General features: G+C 30.6%; 1 protein-coding gene across 2 annotated transcripts in view; it reads left to right on the top strand.

The window, feature by feature from the left end:
• Nucleotides 1-20,062, top strand: part of LOC125067158 (homeotic protein antennapedia-like) — a 162,931-nt gene that overhangs the window by 82,564 nt on the left and 60,305 nt on the right. Inside the window, exon 1 of one of the 2 annotated variants that reach the window (XM_047675550.1) lies at nucleotides 13,112-13,557. The exons of the other annotated variant lie outside the window; for it this stretch is intronic. The gene's annotated coding sequence lies outside the window, so the exon portion shown is untranslated. Of the gene's footprint in view, nucleotides 1-13,111; nucleotides 13,558-20,062 lie in introns of those variants that run through there. 2 annotated transcript variants of the gene reach the window in all.

Here is a 20,062-nt window from a genome sequence, read left to right as displayed (position 1 = left end):
GATCTAAAGATTTCTTACGTATTTAAAATTAAATATTCCGCCTCATTCAAATAGGCGCTATTTAAATAGTGCCGATCGTGATAAGATAAAGTTAATTAATTGCGTTTCTTCAAGTAATTTTTTCAACTTTTTTTGGTATTAAATCACTGTAATAGGAGGAAAAGAATAGATTATAATTTGTGTAGAGATATTTGATTTACGCCTCGCATTTAGCGGCTATTATCGAGGTAGCTCAAGTAGGTAATCGTTCGGTGTAATCTAACGTAATTATAACATACCTCAGCTAGTGTAAGTCACGATTTGAACTATCTGGCGTGGCGAGAGTTTTAAAAGTAAAGTCCTTGTTAAGCTGTATACATAGCAAAAGTTAGTGAGATAGGTTTCGATAGCGTGGCCCGAATCTGATTATAATCGCGGCCAACTCTTTAAGTTGTGGCTACACTCAATTGTTTTTTCTAATGATTATTTTATTATTTGGATTTTTTCTTTAGTGGCATTAACTTTATTGAAATTAGAAACATTTTGAACTTGCTTATTTATTGTCAAATATTTACCACTGGTTCGGAAAGTAAAAATTAATCTCAGTTCTTGAAAGAAGTGGTGAACAAAACTTAGCGAGTGGGGGCTTTATCTAACAATTTTTGTTTACGTTTTAATATCATCGTATTGTCATAAATATGCCTCGAAGAAATCACTAAATATCCTAATGTGTGATATATAAACAAAATCATTAGTTTTAGAAGAACTTTACTCACAAACTTTTTTTTATGTTATTGTGAACGTATTAATATCCTATAACATTTATTACATAATCTTATGTTAAGCAATCAAATAAATGAAGCAAATTAGTCAGTACAGTAAAACGTATATAATATACTTATATACTTAATATAAATACGTAATAATCGTTAGTTCAATATTGTTTAAAGCAAAAAATATTTCTCTTTATTTCCTTGAAATGAATATTTTTACAAAATTATTAATTAAACAGCATGCGGCCAGTAAATGTTTTTTTTTTTTATAATTATCATCTAATCAGTAAGGCCATTAACATATTATAAAATATAATTAGAAATAAATATTCACATAACCTCTACGATTTAATAAATTGTCAATTGGAGATATAAGTGAAAAAAAAAACTGTAGATGAAAATTTAATTTTAACATGTAATTCATTTACCAACATGATCAATTTAAAATAGTATATATTTTTATTTATTATTAAAAATACACATAAACAATGTAAATTACTGAGTCAAGTGTGTAGCCAACCTTAAATTGAGACCGTGAGTTAAAGCGGCCGATAATCCTGGATGTAAACACGCGAAACACGATCACCTCCCAGAGACCGCCTTCCATCGTTCTTGGTAGAATGTATATAATTCCCCAGAAAATGCTGAACGATTTTACAGCAAGCGTTTACTGTAAGAACTCAATGGTGTTTGATAGAAGTATGTTCTTTGTAAAAAAAAATATTCTAAATCTGTTATAGTAGTAAAAAACCATTAAAATTGACAAAGGGACAACGAGAACGCTAAATTAAATTCAAATATCGAATGAGGAAGTCGCCACCGCCCCCTCGCGTCTCCGCGAGATTTATTATATTTGTCCTACGCTTATTTCATTACCGCCTGTCCCGTGGATCCAAAAGAGACCGTTACATTTTTAAATATCGATTCGGTATCGATTTTTAATGGGTATTAAATTAGATGTGTATAAAATAGATTTTAATTTTTACTTAAAACCTCTTTACTTAAAATATCTTTTTATTTCAGGTACGGCAGCTGAATGGTGACTAAATATTAAAGTTACGATTTTAGAGTAACTTCCTAATTTTAAAGTGCATAAGACAAGACGTACAATATAAGGTAATTTATGAATTTTATAGGAGTTTGAGTTTAAGGGCTTCAACTTAACTTACAATAAGGAATGAATATGCTTTTCAATTTAATAGTATTTTAAAGTTTTAAGTATGCATACTACGTAAGGAAAATTCCAGACAACATAAATAATTAAATTTTGAAGGAATTTGTGTGTGCAATTTAATCTGTCGTTTTCACGCATAAAATTACTTATGAATAGAAAGCAATGAATGATTACCTATCTCGTTCTCACTTCAGTACAACATTATCAATCTAACGCGAATCGAACAATAGCTCGCATGTTTGATTTATACAGTCGTTTAGTAGAAACATTACGAGTAATTATAGTTTGACTGCTTAACCTTAATGCTTTTTATTAAATTTTAATTAATCATTTTTCATTCAATAAATCTCCTTCGATATAATAATTAATTTTATAATTTGCATAAACTTTATAATCACCTTGACATTAAAATTATTTACAATGGAAAAATTTGTTTGTGTTTTAAGCTAGTATTTAAATTAATCAGAAAGTTAATATAAACACTGATCGAATATTATTCATATTTAGGAGGAATTTTTCATCAAAGAATGATTAATGTATTTATGGATTAAATGCCAATAAGTTTAATGACCATTGTAATATACTTTTATTTTACATTAAATAACGAAAAACAAAAGATGTGGATATAAAATCTAATTATTGCTACATCGACGTATCTACGGCAGCATCTGTAACGCAACCGAACTGTCAATTGTCAACAAATCCCAAGACGTTTCGCTCGCGCTACACCTCCACAAAAGCCGAACAGAAGTAGGAGCTCAGCTCACGAGGTTTTCAAGGGTGGTGGCTTTCGGCGGGAAAGCGGCTCGAAGGGTGGGGGAGGGGGCGTGATGGCTCGTATTGATTTAGTGCCGTCGTCGACGGAGCTATGTAGGTGGGAAAGTATCGCTTTGTCGCTTGATGCGCTTTCTTAAACGGTAGGTGTTAGTATGAAGAATATAGTTGTTAGAAGTTAGTTCCTTTGTTAACTTGGCTTTTAATTGTTAGAACTATGGGGTAAACTATTAGTACTATGTCATAGTACTTCTTAAAAGTGTATTAATCTTCAAAATTATTACTTAATGATTAGATCTGATCATAAATAAGTAACGTGAAACATGTAATAACGAAAATTATACTGTTTTTTGCTCTTATGCTCGAGCAAAGGTTTTAATAATTACATTAATAATATTATTCATTGTTATGATAAATAATTATTTCAAAAATAGTCTTAAATGACAACACATTAATCTGAAAGTGGTTTGCAAGAAAAATTATATTATTTTAAATTCATCAATTAAACTAAAAAATTGATTTGACATTGCTTGCAAAATGAGACTGGTTTTCCTTCCTAATAAGAAAATAATTTTGCTGCAAAGCGCTTTCCTGAGCTGCAGCGCTGAATTCCCCTGAGGCGCTCCGGCGTCGAAGATTTAAATGGATATTTAACTTTAGTCTCAAGGAACCCAAAGTCTATTGCTTTTAACGTCCTCGGACAGATAGGTTTTTTCTTTAGAAACTGGCGAAGCTTTTAGCAAATGTTTTTAAAATGTCTGGAATTAAAAAAAATACTCCGAACTGTTTGTTTTTAATCCTTGGCATACTCTTTCAAGGACGTTCTGAAGAAGAAAATAAGTAGTTAATAAAGGATTGGTCAATTTGAATATTTATTCGAATATTTTTTATACGAATTCCTATTTAGTTCAGCTAAGGATATATTGCTAACATTTTGTTTTCGTGTTCCTCATGCTGGCATAAATATTTAATAACCAATAACTGCCCATAAAAGTTATAAAACACGACATCAATTTCAACCTTTCAAATTTCAACCTAAGGCTTACAACCTTACAACATTGTCGTTTTCATCAAAGTAGTTTGTATCCCATCACGATCCCAGTTAGTACGAACGGCATTCAAGAATAAGGTACATGAAGACGTTTGGCTTCCTCTGTTTTATTATGTTTGGGAATAATTAAGCAGGTCACATCACAGATATTTTATTGACATTCATTTCTCACGATTCAGGTTTGATGAACGATTTACTACTTTCTATTAGCGTGTATTTGGGAAAATAAATTAGAATCAATTTATCGAAATGAGTTGAAAATTAAAAAGTAAAATATTGATATAATTTGATCGACATAATTTAAAACGATTTGTTTATTTTATTTAAAACGAATTACATATTTCTTATAGTGAAAGTGAATAAGTGACCTTCATTGCCCTAGCATCATACTATTTTAAAACTTTACGTAAACTAGGCTGTTATGTCCCTGGTGTCTGGTATCATTATGAAGAAAAATATATATGTAATTATGTCCTCCTTGACATGCCCGGCGAGTCTTGTGTTGGAACTAACTTGCTTCCTAAAATGGGAACCAAATTGGCTGTTGAAACCAGATTTAGTTTTAAAAATCCAGTTTTAGGGCGCAGGTGATTGGCAATTGGCGTTAGAATAGCTGATGAGAGAGTGATACTTTTCCAGGAGGAACACAAGGCCCTATAATAAAAAAAAATGTTAACCGCTATGCCCATTATAGAATCAAGACGCTCTTTCGTGCAATATACAACTTGAAAGATTTTGCAGTAAGATCGATTCGGGAAAGTTTAAATATAAACAATCTTACAAGTGTTGAGGAATATATAATTCTATTACTTGTTTTGTAAAGATGAATGTTAATTAACGTGAGTTTGTATGGATTTTTTTATTGATTTATCTATTAGGAAGGCAACGGTTCATAATAAACAAAACTATGATAGAATTTTAATTAAAAAAATAATATGATTAATACATTAAGGCTAAATAAAGATGCAGCTTATAAAATTTTTGTAAAATTTTTATAAAATTGACAATGACGTTTTTGGCAACACACCAATAAAAAAAAGAACTCGAGCATGAATAATAAAAACAAAATTAAATTTATAAACAAACAAATAAAAATAATCTATTAAAGACAATGTTGAGTATTGCTTCCAATTTCCAATTAAATGGGGCACGTCCATTTTTCGTAGGACTTTCGATTTTGATAACATTTATCTATAATATAACCTCTCCCAGTATTTTCCTGTCACTAAGACCTGTTTATCGTTGAAGCAGGTTTGTTTACAATGATTACATCTGACCTTTGTAACTTGTCTAGATTAATTAGTGGCCAGAGTTTATGATCACCGATGCTTCATGAAGTAACTGTATTGTCCGATGTCTTATGCGAGATAAAAATCTAACTATTTACGCATTGCAATTAGTCATTTTAATTGCTAATGCACACTAGTAAGTATAAGACGTGGTTACAGGCTGTTATAAAATTTTACTTAATCATTTGCTCACTCAAACACAAATTGTCATTTTTTTTTATTTCATCACAAGCATGATATCAAATTCTTACAGCCTAAATAAACTATCAAACAGTATAAACATAAATAATACTGTATATATTTTAATAGAAAGCGCACTATTATTAAACTTATACTTGGTCAATGAACTGTCAAAAATGTTCTAAAAAATACCCGGTTTCGTAAACCTGTGCGGGCGTAAAAATTTATGACCGCTGAGTTTGCGCCTACGTAGCCGGTCTTGGGTTCGCTTCCTACTCAAGATAATTATCATTTTAATTAGCTATCGTAAAATTCTACCAAAACTATTGTTTTAACTCGCTCGTGAGGTAAGACCTTGTAATTATATTATATCATAATTTAGTTTTTTTATTAATGAAAAACCACAGTTTCCATGATAATAAAACTTTATCAACACATCTTTAGATTACAATCATAAAATACTTTCAACGAATGCTATATGTTTCTAAATTAAAAAAGTAAAATGAGTTTCAATTCATTGATAAATTATTTTATAAATCGACTCACTAAGCGTCGCATTCAAAATTTGAAAGGTGAAGGCCTCCTATTTTATTAAGAAGAAGTTCTTGGAGCTTGATCCGTCACGCTATTTTACTGCGACGTCGTGCATAACGTTAAATATAACATAGCCATGTTAGCACAAATGTTTGGAATATGGTAAGCAATACACATTAATTGAAAGAAAGCAACTATTTATTACATAAATATTTCTTTCTTATAGAACACGCTGTAGGTACATTATTTATCCAATTAAATTTATATGCCACAGAGTATCAAGAGGAAAGAATTAATTGTCACAATTGTCACAGATTATCGCGAAATTATTATTAATGTCAAAGAATAAGAATATATTTACATACACATTATGCGATAGCGCAGAGAACTTATAAGGCTGTGTTCGCTATATATTGATAAATTCATAAAAGTTTTTATACTAAATTCATCTCTTTATCATAGGCGCTACTACTTGATATTTGCGATTCAAAAAGTCACCCGCCAGGTAGGACTTTCGAGTGATCTTTTATTTATAACTACGTAAGAATTTTTTTAGCCCCTACTATTGTTCTTTTGAATAAAAATGATAACCCAACAAAAATACATACATATTGTAAATGAAAGAGTTTGTTAATAGGTTCATATATATTTAACTATACAAAGGTATAGTTATTCATTTTTAATTCTGATCGTTCCACCAAATAACAATACTGTTAGTGGGCCAGTGTAACATCCTCAAGGGAGTAACATTTTAGATCACTTAAATGACGGTGCATTCCAAAATCAAAATTAAAATATACTTTATTTAAGTAATATTTTATAAACACTTTTGAATTTCCATTAAACAAACTATATTAAGTAAAGCCCGGTTCGGAATGTAGATTCTATCGAGAAGAACTGGCAAGAAACTCAGTAGTTACTCTTTTTCAACATCTAAAAATACAGTCATGATAGTTAAATACGTATGTAATAATATATGTATGTAATATATCCATAATGTAATATATTAATTATTATGAATTAATTTTCTTAAACATGTGAAATCAATCGTTATAATTATGCTAAACCAACATTTTGTTAAACAACAACGTATAACTTAGGCCGTTTTTCCATTCTAATTAGATTTACGTCGACAGAATACATTAATACTAATATCTACAAGCGTTTTTGTCGATAATTCGATTGCAAACAATTATCGAGTTCGAATTGAATACGTACAATAGTAGCGAACCTATGAGGCCGGAAACCAGCGGGTGTCCTCTCCCGTAATTATATTCACGGCTGATATTTTTGAACTTTCACGTGAGTTCTTATTTTTTCGGAATTTTTTTTTCTAAACTTTTTGATTTACGCTGTGAGTTGGATTCGGTGAATGTCGGGAAGTGTCGAAAGCTTTATACGACTTCCAAATTTATTTTGTCTTAAGCGATCTTTTGACATTGTCGTATACACATTTAGATATAACATCCGATGCATGACATATATAAACGTACATACTAACATAATGTAACGTGTTAAATGAAACGGATCGGCGTAGTGTTTGACTACTATTATTCGGGGTATTTTTAAATAAGGAAAATTTGTAAATAAATGTAGGTATATTTCTATAAGGGTTTCCATAGAAATTTACCGACAAGGTCCAGACGCGTCCGACGTAAATCTTTTTTCCTTTCGGGCCGGAAGAAGTGCAAGGGAGCGAAAACTAACAGAAAAGAAATGGGCTCGCTTCTAGCACTTGACTGAACTAATTGTTTTAGTTGGAAAACAAATGTTGATACAAAGTATATTGTAACTAATGTAAGAAATCTCCTTTTTATACTTTAAATTGCTTTAATTATTTAATAACTAGTAACACTGAATCGTTATTTCATGAGTCATGTTTATCTTTACGATCAAATAGAAAAAAAAGTATTTTTTTTTTCATTTTTTTTTTAATCGCACCAATATTACCATTTCTATTCCCACAGATAATAAAATCTCAAGTTGTGTCAAAAATTCATTAACAAAATGAAGGTCCGATTCCAGTAGATATAAATAATTATTGATACGAAATGTAAAGTAATTATAAAATGAATATTCCAAATTATAGCATTACAATTCTCATTCGTATATAAAAAAGGAATAAAAACTAAAAATAAAATAAGTAATACTAAGTAGGAATAAAATCGTTATTACCTAATTGGAACCATATTAAATAAACTTGCTAAATTTGTTATTGAAAGACAACATAAACTATATTTTTATATTATATTTTTCTTACATATTTATTTATAAGGCGCTCTTTTTGTTTACATTAGAGAATATAATAACAATCATAAAAATTTTTGAATAGTTGCCAAATGTTACTAATAAGAATAAATGTATGCTGATTATAGAAGAAATAAATAGTAAAATATGACATAATTAATTAAATATGTACAAATGAAATAGACGTGTTAATCAGAGTCGACAATGGCCTAGAATAAGTTAATAATCCAATTAAAATTTCCTTCGACTTCTGTCCTGGGTCGTGTTACAAATTCGTATAAATCTCTTCGAACTCGTCCGACGGAAATAGCACTTCGTCCGTTAATAAGTCACAGTCTATTTAAGCAATCCCAAACGAAAAATCAAAAATAAGCTGAATACATGTCGCCTAATACATAAGTCTGTCACATGAAATAAGATTAAATCTTTTTGGTAATGTTTTAAGTTTTTTTTTTTTTTTTAATTAAACAAATTATAATACTTGAATGTACGTTTTGTGTGTCAACAATTTTTTATTGAAAATAAATTAGGTATTAATCGGCGCCATAAACAGTTAAAATCGCGTCCAGCTCTATTGAACTGAATAAAATTATTTCTTATGAAACGATCGGCATTCGAAATGAGCTTCGACGTGTTGCTTTGTTCTAGATATTTCACATTATAAGTCTGAAATCTTCCTTAGCATTCAAAGGTCTACTTGAATCTAAAACTTTTGATAGTAGCATACCGTGGGAATGATATCAAATTGAATGCCAAAGGAAATACAAATCAGTTAAACCAGTTTAAATGGTGAAATCAACGCTACGAAATTAATTTGAGAGAAAAATTTACTGATCTCTCAAATTTATCTGGGATTTTGCGCATTTTATCGCACCAATAAATGTCAGCCACCGATCTTTTTGACGTAATTATCGTGAGTGCTAAATTCCGGGCAATTTGATTCGTTTTACGTTTTTACTTATTTCATTATCATATTAAATACGTAAATATGAAAAATGAAACAATAATAATTCATCATACATTTCTATTTTAATTTCATTGAATTTCATTAAAGAATCTTGGTATTATTTCTAGTGAAACATTTTACATTTATTATAAAATCCTATGTATATGCAAACAGTTTTTTTTTTTATTTACAGTTCAAAAATTTCGAAAACTGACTAATTAATATTATGGCGCCTTAAAATTAAAAATAAAAGAGCAGTTAATATTTAGATAACTTAAAGTTTCGTAAACCAGTTATATTCAGTTACACTTATCTCGTTGTTAAATATTGTTGACGGCGTACAAAACTGACCGATGTAATTACCGACATTTACAACCTCCGATAACGTTTAATTAATAATTTCTTTGCAACTCTTTGTATAAGTCGTAATTTAAAAAAAAAGCAAATGCGTTATAATTTATTCCAATGACGTTTCAACGGATCGCAATCGTATTTTTGGTTTGTTTTTTTTTTTCATATATGTACATAATACGATTATGTGAGTGTCGTGAATGGGGGCTTTTCTGCATGATTAATATTTTTATTGACTATGTTAAATTTATTTTATCTGTGGCTTACGCCTGACGTCACTGGATGAAAAGGAATTCCGGAGTGTAAAATATAGCCGATCGCCACCGCGTGGTACAGATACAATGTCCGTTACATACCAACAGTAGCTTACTAAAAATATTATTTTATTATTATCATAAAAATGTCAACACGAAGGAGGTTATATATATTTACGAAATATTTTTCAAATTACGAATAAATAAATTATTTAATGCCGATTATAGAAATAAAAAAATATATGATTTTTGCAATGCAAAATTTTTATATAAATGGTTATTTTACTGTTACGTAGGTACCGTTTCGTCTGTGAAGCGTTAGACAAGTTCTGTAATTAATTGTAAGAGCCGATTGTACCGACGACAGGGGAATGATCCATTAGATTTATTGGCTCTTATGCTCTGATTCAAGATCGTAGCTATTTGCAAGTTGGTTCAATCGTCAACTATGCGGTGAAAACAAAAAGAAATATGTGAATGAAACATTATCGTCAATATTACATTGACAGAAAATTATGAAAGAAATTTTATATGCTTCCCAATGTTTATTAATGCGCGTTTTAGAAACCCCTCTCACTTCGATAGAGAATATACAGTGATTCACACTAATAATTTATTGAGTAAATACATTTGAACGATATTACGTTCGACAGTGCATAACTTCAAGGTCGATTTGTAAACAAATAACGTTTGAAAAGGAAAGGAAACTCCATGGAGAGATGCTGATCTTCTTATACGTAATTTTAAAATTTGAGATTTTTTCGTTACGGTATAGTAAAGCGAAGTAAGTTTAAAATCGTTATCAATAAACAAATCGACACGTACATTGATGAGCTATATCGATGTTCGCAACAAAAATCGTTGGTGGCACACACTTAATCATGTATGTGCACCTGCCGGTATACATATTCATTAGCGCGGTATCGCCCCAGTCAATATCAATGACTGTTTTCGCGACATCGCAATGGATACGCAGATAAAATGAATATATTTGAATTAAATGCTAAGTAATAATAAATACCACTTATATTAATGAAATGTAAGTTATAGAAAATATTATACGCAATTGAATAACTTAGAAGACTATAAGTTAGTGTTGATAGAATTGTCATTTAGTTTTGTAAAATGTAAATTTTAAGCGGGCTGTGTACAATTAAAAAATAATTTTGATTTTTTATTGAATTATTACTAAATTGAAATATAATATTAAAATATATATTTATTTACTTTTTCGGACGGTATTCAGCTTCAATTGTTTTTTTTTATTTAGAATCTAGATTCAAGCTATTAAGCGCTAGGTATAATAAAATTAAACTCCTTATAATCTTTATTTATACATTAAAAAGATTAGATAATTACACTTACTTCGAACAAACATTGCACTTTCGAATAAATAAAAACTATTTAAATAAGAGAAATCGGGTCTTAAAATATAATACATTAATTAATAATTTCAAAAAACTACCGCTATATAAGAGATTTAATAAAGAACAATAGCGATATGCAAATATCACCAATTAGAATTGTTACATAGGAACAATAAAGAAAAATTCAACCCAACTGATTCAATTTAAAATGAGACTCGTCTCGGTTCCGCTTGGGCCGCGTCGATCGGGACGAAATTGAAATGAGAAAAAAAAATTGCAGGGAATAAATAAAAATAGAGATCCCGCTACAGAGCAAGTCGCCGTTGAAATGAAAATAAAACAGCAGAACGCTTTTTGTGGACGAAATAAATTAAAAAGTGTGTCGCGATTTTGAGCGTAACAACGAGCGAGTTTTGCGTCCCGAACTCTATGCCAATGGTATTCCGTTAATGGTATTTAGATAGCTCCAGTTTGGATGCCTGTTTGATTTACTTACAATCTTTATACGTTTGATACAATTGAGCCGATTCATTTATTATGGTGAGATTTCATCAAGATTATGATAATTGAATCAATATTGATTACTGACATGTCAATTGTTTTAATTCGATAGTTATTAATTAAAAAATATATATATAAAAACATTTACAGATTCAAAACACTATCGAAAAAAAGTAACTTGATCTTACCTTTTGATCAAAATGCGGCTGTATTTATTGTAACAAGAACATTGTTTATCTACTTGTGGAATTTAAAAAAACCAGCATGTTTCCGATCCGGTATTCTTTTTAGCGAGAGGTGTTTAGCCACTAAAATATTCTTTACTTTGCGACTCTAAAAATAAATAAATTCCACCTACAAATTTATCAAGTTATTAGTATAATTATGAAATTTGATGTTCGATATTCAATCTCACAAGCCCCATTTTTAAACGAGAAGGTATATATATATTTTTTCTTTTCACTAATTGACATATTGCGTGTTCAAAATATGTTTACAAAACGTAATCATATTCAATGCAGTGAAAAACAGTAGACATATATAAAGGGAGAAAGTTTTACCTAAATTATATTTGTGGGCCGTCACGCTTTCCCGTGGAGGGGGCGATTAGAGGGGTCCTTTGAGCCCGCTGGGGCGGTATCTATAGGTATTGAATGCTGATTGACATTTTTTCTGCTCTTAGTTTTTTAATTTGTTTTAAATTTATCTGTAAGATAAAGTAAATAAACATTTATTAGATTTGTTAACAAATAAGTTATTGACTTAATATTTTAAAAAGTAAAAAAAAATACCCATGCTGGTCTAATGTACACCAGCTCTTGAAATAAATCTATTTCCGATTATTTATTAACCACAAATATGTATACAATTTTTAATCATATTATTATAATTTTTCCTATTTTAAATAATCATTATATCACATTACTAATTTCTTTATATCTATTTTGTATATTCAGACAAACAAAACAATTGAACATGAAAAAATATGTTACGCATTGTCCTCCCTATACATAGGAGTCGCTTGTAATCCGACCGCCACTTAGGTTGTGGGGGCAATCCGCTATATACGCATCTAACACTTACGTAGTTTTCTCTAGGAGCAAAATTACACTTAGCTGCTACTGTAACTCATTTATTGTTAAATCGTAATGTATTGTTTAGATTCTAATTCAATGCTATCCGTTTGTTTATTTTCTAATTAAGCTATTAATACATATTGTCAAATATTATAAGCTGATTTATCAGCCAAGTTTACACCAAACCCACCGCTCTAGACTTCGTGTTCCACTTGGTGTACGATATTTTAATTACTATTAAGAAAATTAATTCATATGGCAAATAGAAAACCCCAAGTTTGCACAGGAAAAGTTTATCAAGTTTGCTTTTATTCAGGAATAATCTACATTTCACATTTATACGAAAAGCGTAAAAAAGCCAAGTAGTCCAAACTCAAACTAGCTCAAAACAATAGGTACGGAGAAAGTTTCGCCCAACAGAGAGGCCGTCCTCAAAGAGAGCGTTTAGAGGCGTGAGAAGATGCTATCCCGGCAAGAAAGTTTAGTAAGAATTTTTAATCAGGCGTCGTTAGGGTGTACTGTAGTAGAGAGTGCGGGGGTGGCGGGGCGGCGTCGCGGCGGCGGCCGGCAGTGCGCCGCGCGCGGCCGACGCGCCGCCCGCCCAGCAGTCGCCCGCGCTCGCCGCCGCTCGCGAACACGCCGCAGTCGCGCGCCACCGCCGCCGCCGTCGCGATGCCGTCACGCGCTCGAACCGCCGCGAGACACGCCACGCTCGCGCTCTGAGCTCGCGCGCGACACCGCACGAAACTGAATAAGTTCGACAAATCCTCCTCCTACCTGGACCACTATATAGACGGACGAGTGAATCTCGCCACCGGTGATAGTTCTACACAAGTTTTTCATTTTCTAGTACAAAATTGTATAATATCCTCGGTAGAGAGATGAGATTAGTATTTTTTAAAGTACAAAATATTGTAATATAGCAGCGCTGTAGCGTCTATAGATTACCTTTTAATAAATACAGGGTCAGTTTTGTATGAATTCATTGTGATTGTAGTTTAAGTCGCCGAAACAATATAGCCACTCTTCATACCGTTTAGAGATTACTGGAATCATTTTAGGTAAGTTCCTGATAAGAGACATGTGAAAATATACAATTGAACAACACTTATAATCGACTTACCTTCTAACACAAAAAATCACATTTAGCGTTATCTTTAATATGAAAAAGTAAATAAATGCACCACGACAGGCTACAATATTAAAAAGATAAACAAGCGAAATATATATTTTTTCGTCTAGACTGTCGAGTGATGATTGCTGTCGAGAGTCGACAATGAGCTCATGATTTCGGTGTTATAGTAGTCTCCTAAATCACTATTTGAGTGCCGGGCGACAAGACTTCGCTGCTTGCAATCCACAAATTGTTTGTCCCGCCCCTAACAATGTAAATTTAGAACGTACGAATGCCGATCGTAAATCGAACGCTTCGCGATTGTTTTGAATATAGCAATGAAATGTTGCAGCGCCTAAGAACCGATGAATGCAGTGCTATGTTCGCGCCGAAATCAAGATAAATCTTTTGTTTTCATTCGAGCTGGCAAATGCGTTCTATCGTTGCTCTCAACAGAATACACCTGATAATCAAATCAAGGCCGTATTAACATAAAGCGCATATAAACATAATTATACACAGATAAACGGAAGCAAGTTTCCTTTTTTTGTGGCAATAAATAACGTATCTTAGTCTGTGAACATCAAATTAGGAACGATGTTCGACCTTTTGCTTTCGATGTGTGAAAATATTCCCACATACACATTACCTAATTTGCAGCTTAATGTTACATTAGAGATGGTCTTAAGCCCATGGGAATGTTCGATACGAGTGAAAAAAGTGCACTTCGTTTTATCTTTTGTCAAGATTAACAATAATAGAAAAGATTTAATGTCTTGGAATCATGTTAATTCATCTTTCTCTTTCTTTATATCGTGTTGTTTGTTTTTTGTCTCAACTTTAATTATGCTCCAGGTTGATTATCAACCTAATATATGTAATAACTAGCCAACAGTTAAAAATATTATGATAGTTAAGTTCCAGTAAAATTATGTTTTTAGTAAGGTATATGTACCATTAAACCATAGAACACTATTATCACATAGTATATCATGTCACAATTATTTTAAGGTTAAATCACATTAATCAATGTAAAACATTAGATAAAAACAAACTTTTTTACGGAACAAATTCAGTTAAAAAAAAAGTTATTTTGTGTTAAAATAAAAATAAGTACTTACCGAAATTTATTATATCTTTTTGAACTAAAACACCAATAAATGGAACGTGCATTTTACGTAAAGAACAATAAGCCACTAAATCATAATTCGTTCTTTGTTAAGAAAAATACAAAGGAAATGAAACTAGCCTAGTTTTTATGTAAAAGACGCGTGGGGCTAACGGTGTAAGACATCACGAAAGGTCCCTTAAAGGTAACAATGACGAACCATGACTTGAATGAGCTTGCGCAAGAGTTTTTGTCGGAAATAATCTGAACGCGCTGAAGATATTGTTGTTGTGTTTGACGTTATTGTCGCCAGGGTGGCAAGTGAAAGCGACTCTTATTGTGATTTTAACAAGCAGAACAAACCGCCTGTATTAATTGAAAAGCTATTGAAAATCATAGCAAATTTATTTTTTTCTAGACAATTCTATCGCAACTAAAATATTATAAATAAAGTATGTAAGTACTAATTAGTAATTTGTATAAATTTTAAATGGCAAAGGGTTTCGATATTTAATAATGATATCAATAAATGATAGACATCTAAATTATTGCTAATATATTAAACATTTCATATCAATAAATTGAATCATAAACTTATCGATTAAAATCAATAAACACTATAAATAAATTTAAAAGTTGCCTAACAAGTCGTTACTTTAGAAATCATAAATTATGCTCAGTAAGAAGGTATTTTGAAATAATATTTTTTTATAGATAACGGATTCTGAGCATGTTGTGAAGCAAGCGTTGACAAGTCTCGGGCCCTGACCCCGTTCGTGACTTTTAAATTCTCATCCGAGATCCACTTCCTTTTTTAAACTTATCTATAATATATTCGATATAATTTGAAAAGATAATAAGTTATTTCATAAATTTACCTAAAAGTATTAATTTCAAATAAAAAATGAAATGGTGTTTTTATAAAATGTAAAAATGAAACGTTTTTTTATGCGCAATACACTTTATTTGAACTACGAAAACATTGATATCACCAACACACTGCTAGTGCCATTTGCGTCTGAGTGTGTAATAAATCATTCTCAAAACGAGTAATTAAAATACTGGTGGTGGAATCAGGCATTTTGAATATACGCGTGGCAGTGAGCGATGCAAAAACACGAAAGTGATATTGCACGCCCGGCGGAAATATGAAAACAGTGGAAAATTGCAATTGAAAAAATAGCACGCGACAAACCTCGCGTTTTTATTGGTCCATGTCGCTTACGACTTTTCGAATAAACATTACTAATTTATTCAGAAATCAACTTATATCTAGACATGAACATAACTTTTAATTTAAGTTTATTGACTTTTTTATTCAAATCGATTCTAATTTAACTAAAATACGATAACAAATTCAGAATGCAATTTTAAAATAATAAATTGAATTTTTCATTTCAAATGCCTAGATTTAGTTTTTACGTCTAAATTTAATTGCCACGCGTACTGATTATATAATTAGCATATCGTTATATCTGGTTAAAAAGGCATTTTGTTATTTTGTCTCACATATAGCCAAGCTATAAAACGAGTAATTAAAATTGTATCGCGTCAGAACTGGTAAAACTAGCTCATAAACTAAAATAATACTGTAGAATCTGACAGAGTGACAGTTATCTTAGAAACGATCATAAAACAAGTAATTACAGCTATAATCTCATTAAAACAATTAGGGTTAGTAGTACGGCTTTGTAAAATGGTTTGTGGGTCTATAAGCCATAAAGAGTTTACGACCCAACAATATTCGTTTGTCAGGTGAGATTGCTCAATGTATAGAATACGAGATTCTCAAGGGTTCATATCCATTCAAACATCTTGCATTTCTGAGTTTTCATGTTTGAGTTAAAAATTATACTTATATAGAATCATCGCGATTTAACCTTTTCGGTGATGCGAATGAAACTAAATAAAACGACGTAGCCAAGTTAGTTTTGGCAGCTTTTAATTCAATAATATTGTCAAAATATATAGGTATTGCATAAGTCATTATTTTTATTAATTATCTTGCTTAATTATTTTAAGTTAAAAATAATTACCAATATAAAAATTTATGACTTTTTAAATGTTCTACGGTGGCTATATTTTAGTATAATTTCAAAATCAAAATAATGTCAATTTTAAATTCGTAATTCGAAACTGTACATTAATGAATCACAGTCTTGATTGAACAAGAATTCATTATTTTTATATCATGCTTTTTTTGGTGTTATTATGATATTCAAATTAAAAATAAAATTAAAATTGGGATAAAAGCAGGAGGATGATATGATATTCAAATTAATTCGAATTTCAATTAAAACAAAATCAATAACACTTTAATTATGATAATTTTATTTCCCAATTACTTTTTCTTTAAAATCACTTGTCTATGATATATGCTTTCAATGCGAATATGAACTATATTAACTAACGTCAAGTTTTCGATTTTTTTATTGATAACACATATCCTTCAAAAGATACTAAACATAAAAAGATGAGATTATTTTGAAAAAAACAGAGAAGTCATTCATTCAATCATTGTAAAAAGTATGACAAAGTGACGATTATCAACAATATTTTTTTTCCGACCAAATGTATTTTTTATACCTAATACACATAATTATTATTAAAAGTTATCATATTAAATTTAAATAGGACCGTTGTTTATTACTCGATGTTTTTAAACCTACACACAAAACTAACAATAGACCTTCTAAAAAAAAACACATGTTGAAAATATATCAAACAATTCAAATGTAAAAACGATTTTTTTATTCAGATTTATTGATACAAATACCCAATTCTTGTTTTTCAAGGTTTTATATTTTTCGTCGTCAAGAAACCCAGTGAATCACTCGGTCCATTTTATTATTGTCAATTAAATTGTGTAAAAGCTTATGTCACATGTTTAATCACATTTATATTAAACATTTTTACAAATTTAAAAGTAATTACTGTTTTAGTTTGAATATGTCTCACTAATTTTAATGGACCTCCTCTCTGTGAAGAGAAAAGATTCGCTCTATTGCGGGTTGGCGACTGGTTACGTAACTAATTTATCAATCAATGTTATATTTTTCTCATTGTACTTTTGTTCGCCGTAAAATCTCAAACTAATCATTAGTATAAATTAATCAAACACACGAATTCCGATTTATTGATTGACATATTATAATTAATTAAATTCATTTAAGAAAAATATCGTTCGAAATTTAAATGGAAATACATTAAATTCTATCAGCATTTATAGCCAATTAAGCAAACCTAGGTGCTATCTACCCCATCTCAGTAAAGACAACACTTTCGTGTAACAACATTGCGTGACTGTTAACACAGAGATTCTTGTTGTAGGGCACGCCGACTATTTTAAATTGTTATGTATCTCATTCAGCATCTAACGTATGGATGTTTCGTAGCGATCAAGACGTTTATGATGGCGATATTTATTATACTAGTCCGTTTAATGTCTTTATAAATTCAGTTTTAAATGAAATCATAGTAAGTGTTTATTTGAATAAGCTCGTTTATAGCTCATATCATTCGAATGTTTGAAGATTATATTAAATATTCACTCATCATCAAGTTATCGACTTGTTGTATTAATTATAAAAAAAATATTATTGTAATTATCATATTTAATTTTTTATGGATTTTATTACAAACGTAAGTTTTTTCTTCTGAGGAAAGAATATATATAAAGATTATTACTTTTATTTGAAAAGTAATTTATAGCGATTTTTATCAGTAAGAGTGATACTGATAGCTATAAAAAGTTTAATTAACGCGTTGAGTGCAAATATGGTCTTAAAATCCGGTATCTAAGTGTTAATATCGGATAAAAAGTAGTAGCGATCTTGTGTGTTTACTTATTAAGTTAACAGCGGGTCACTACTGTTCTAGTTGATGGTTGGGAAGTTCGTGCGTTTTTTAAGAAGCCGAGTACATTAGCCGAATACTAATGTTATGTTGCGTCGGTACTGATGAAAGGTGCGACAAGACGATATCACGCGATAAAAAATATGTTTCTTTTGCCATTTCAAATTTCACTCGTAATTTCTATTGTGATTAAATACAGACATAAAATAACATCGCGAGGCATAGTGGTGAGTTTCTTTTTTAAAAGAGTACTGGCTGAAATTTTCTAATATCTGAGGCTAGTAGAAAGCCATCCTTAAATTTGCTTCGTTCAATCCCGCCTGCTTGCTATGCAGGGCGGCGCGGTACGCTCTGATTTTTGCCCGATGTCGACACTGAGCTGGAAATGTATTAGCGGATTTAACGCCTACGGAATAAGTGCTGTGAATCGAACGATTTGTGACGAGAATTCACTATTGGATAATGTTGTGTACTCTAACTGATTTTCATTTTATATATTCTTAAAAAACACTGCTTATTCTAATACTAGAATATGACCTACTCTCCTCGTAAATGTGGTTGGAGCTTAATCCACTACGCTGTCTCACGGTAGATAGTTGGTTATATGTGACAAAATTTCATACACCGTATGGTTTTCGGTACGTTACCTCACCACGAACATGAGGTAAATTGAACATTTATTGAGAACATCAAAATAAGTGCTTGCTCGGCTTTAAATCTGTGCTTTTGGTAAAGATCATAATTTTCTAACCTGTCTATATAGGTTGGTTTTCTATTATTGAATATACACATACCAATTTATATAGCCATCATGAACAAAACATAAAATATTACATTGTTAAATCACTACAAGAGCAATTAAAAACAATGTATATCATTGATCACCTTTGTATGTTATTATCTAATATTGAACACGTGGAACAGAACTCGGTATCAAGGCATTCGAAGGCAAAACAAGTATGATTACAAGCACCTGCTCAACGCGTATGTAACCATACACAAACAATTCGAAGATAGGAAGTAGGCGTAAACACGCTTATCATTTGGATCAACCAGCCACCGAGTTATTAAATATGACTCATCAAATTAGCAATTAAATTACTCGGCAACAATATTATATCTAGTTGGTCCACCTCCTATCAAACATTTAATTTTCAGACTACTTGATACATTTTCAAGACTATTTTTTAATTATTTTTAACCTTATTTTTCAATTAACGATATCTTTATTAAATACTTTTATGTAACTTTATGACAATTTTAATTGCAAAAACGTTATAATGATTATACGAAAATGTCGTGTAAAGATGTCGAGTATCATTATGTCATTTAAGATTTTATTTTTCGACGAATGTTTTTACAATATATATTAATGAAGGCACTATCATCAGAATGTATTTAAGGTATTCGATGTGTTGAAAGATAATCAGGTACTTATGTGTTTATTTCATACCTCGCTAACTGTCACGTAGTTATTTAATAAGAAAAA

Source organism: Vanessa atalanta, chromosome 11, assembly GCF_905147765.1.
Source record: "Vanessa atalanta chromosome 11, ilVanAtal1.2, whole genome shotgun sequence".
NCBI classification, from domain to species: domain Eukaryota; kingdom Metazoa; phylum Arthropoda; class Insecta; order Lepidoptera; family Nymphalidae; genus Vanessa; species Vanessa atalanta.
The sequence above is the reverse complement of the archived record's forward strand: the minus strand, read 5'-3'. Positions and strand labels throughout refer to the sequence as shown.